At 46.5% G+C, this 2,939-nt stretch overlaps 1 non-coding gene across 1 annotated transcript; it reads left to right on the top strand.

Annotated features, from left to right (window-relative positions):
- Positions 1–2,313: 2,313 nt before the first annotated feature.
- On the top strand, positions 2,314–2,385 carry trnae-cuc. Its single transcript has one exon. It is a non-coding gene; the product is annotated as a tRNA-Glu (tRNA).
- Positions 2,386–2,939: the final 554 nt, after the last annotated feature.

Here is a 2,939-nt window from a genome sequence, read left to right as displayed (position 1 = left end):
AAAATGTAAAATCTCAATAAAAACATTTAAATCATAGGTGGGGAAACCCGCAGGAGGGAAAAATCAGGATTTGTGCCAGTATGCAAGCCGTTTGTGTCTCCGTGCCCACCCTGCCAACTCTAGCAGTTTTCCTGATGACCCAGTCAAACTTCCCACCAAGGCTCCCTGGGACCATGCAAATAGCTCTTTGGAGAGATTTTGCATGTCATTGGCGTGCAGGCTGCACCATTCACAAGCCAGGCCGAGAGTCCCGCTGGTGTAAAGTGGTGCAAGTATTGAGGAGCATGGATCTGGCAGCTCGCAGTCCAAGTGTTGGCAAGGTGATAAATACCTTCCCAACAATTGCCAGCAGGGAGCCAAAAGGGTGGGTGTCTTTCATTGGGTCAGGGGTGCTTGTGCTGTGCTGGTGGGGCTCAGCCCAGGGGTCTTCCTTGGAAAGGGACTCATTTGGTTGCTCTCCCCAATGGCAGCCCTTAAACAGTTAATCAGTGTGTAATAGTATCAGTTTTCCCAGAATAAAGTGATAATATAATCATCTGTACCCCTATACCATTTAGGCAGTCACTCATTACCCCATAAACACGCAACCCTAATAATTAAGTGGAAATGTTCTTATCTGCACCCCTAAACCCTTTAAAAAGTCTGTCAGTGAGATTAGTTCAAAGATCTGTGAGGTGAGGTGCGTGTAATGTCTTTATATTGGTGGAAACATTTTGAAGTGGTTTTGACACAATCAATTTCATTGCCTTCTGAAGTATTGAAGTACAGGTAGGAGGCTGAATGCTTTTAACCTTTGAGGGTTACAAGGTAGCAAGGAATGAGCTAAAAAAAAAAAAAAAGGGCTTAGGAGACCTAGGAGGAGGCATGAGAAGTCCTTGGCGGGTCGGATCAAGGAAAACCCCAAGGCTTTTTATTCTTATGTGAGAAATAAAAGAATGACCAGGGTGAGGGTAGGGCCGGTCAAGGACAGTAGCGTCAGAAGTCAGTGGAGTCAGAAGGAATAGGAGAGGCGTTGAATGAATACTTTTCTTCAGTGTTCACCAAGGAGAGGGGCCATGTTTTTGAGGATGAGAGTGTGATACAGGCGGGTAGGTTGGAGGACGTAGATGTTCTGAGGAAGGATGTATTAGCAATTTTGAAAAACCTGAGAGTCGACAAGTCCCCTCGGCCAGATGGAATATATCCAAGGATTCTTTGGGAGGCAAGGGATGAGATTGCAGAGCCTTTGGCTTTGATCTTTGGGCCCTCCCTGTCCACGGGGATAGTGCCAGAGGACTGGAGAGTGGCAAATGTTGTTCCTCTGTTCAAGAAAGGGAATAGGAGTGACCCTGGTAATTATAGGCCAGTTAGTCTTACTCCGGTGGTCGGTAAGGAATGGAAAAGGTCCTGAAGCATAGGATTTATGACCATTTGGAAAGATGCAGCTTAATCCGGGATAGCCAACACGGATTCGTGAAGGGTAAATCTTGCCTCACAAATTTGATTGAATTCTTTGAGGAGGTAACTAAGTGTGTAGATGAAGGTAGAGCAGTTGATGTCGTATACATGGATTTTAGTTAGGCATTTGATACGGTTCCCCATGGTCGGCTCATGAAGAAAGTAAGGAGGTGGGGAAAGAGGGAAATTTGGCCAATTAGATAAGTAACTGGCTATCACATAGAAGACAGAGGGTGGTGGTGGATGGAAAATGTTCAGACTGGAGACCAGTTACCAGCGGTGTACCACAGGGATCAGTGCTGGGTCCCCCGCTATTTGTGATTTTTATCAATGACTTGAAGGAGGGGGCTGAAGGGTGGGTCAGTAAATTTGATGATGACACCAAGATTGGTGGAGTAGTGGATGAGGTGGTGGGCTGTTGTAGACTGCAAAGAGACATTGATAGGATGCAGAGCTGGGCCGAAAAATGGGAGATGGAGTTTAACCCTGATAAGTGCGAGGTGATTCATTTTGGTAGAAAAAATTTGAATGAGGATTACAGGGTCAACAGCAGGGTTCTGAGGAATGTGGAGGAACAGAGAGATCTTGGGGTTCCAGTCCTCAGATCTCTGAAGGTTGCCACTCAAGTGGATAGAGCCGCGAAGAAGGCTTATAATGTGTTCGCGTTTATTATAAGGGCTGGTTTAGCACAGGGCTAAAGAGCTGGCTTTTCAAGCAGACCAAGACAGGCTAGCAGCATGGTTCAATTCCCATACCAGCCTCCCCGAACAGGCGCTGGAATGTGGCGGCTAGGGGCTTTTCACAGTAATTTCATTTGAAGCCAACTTGTGACAATAAGCAATTTTCATTTCAATTCAAGTCAGATGCCATTAATTTTCCCTGGTGGTCTAATGGTTAGGATTTGGTGCTCTCACCGCCGCGGCCCGGGTTCGATTCCCGGTCAGGGAACGTCACTTTAGGGGATGGTTTAGCACGCTGGGCTAAATCGCTGGCTTTTAAAGCAGACCAAGGCAGGCCAGCAGCACGGTTCAATTCCCGTACCAGCCTCCCCGGACAGGCACCGGAATGTGGTGACTAGGGGCTTTTCACAGTAACTTCATTGAAGCCTATTTGTGACAATAAGCGATTTTCATTTCATTTTCATTTCATTTCATTAACAGGGGGATTGAGTTTAAGAGTCGCGAGGTTATGCTGCAACTATATATGACCCTGGTGAGACCACATTTGGAGTATTGTGTGCAGTTCTGGTCACCTCATTATAGGAAGGATGTGGAAGCATTGGAAAGGGTGCAAAGGAGATTTACCAGGATGCTGCCTGGTTTGCAGGATAGGTCTTATGAGGAAAGGTTGAGGGAACTAGGGCTTTTCTCTTTGGAGCGGAGGAGGATGAGAGGCGACTTAATAGAGGTTTGTAAGATGATGAGGGGGATAGATAGAGTGGACGTTCAGAGACTATTTCCTCGGGTGGATGTAGCTGTTGCAAGGGGGCATAACTATAAGAT

This window comes from Scyliorhinus canicula, chromosome 9, assembly GCF_902713615.1.
Source record: "Scyliorhinus canicula chromosome 9, sScyCan1.1, whole genome shotgun sequence".
Classification (NCBI taxonomy): Eukaryota; Metazoa; Chordata; class Chondrichthyes; order Carcharhiniformes; family Scyliorhinidae; genus Scyliorhinus; species Scyliorhinus canicula.
The sequence above is the reverse complement of the archived record's forward strand: the minus strand, read 5'-3'. Positions and strand labels throughout refer to the sequence as shown.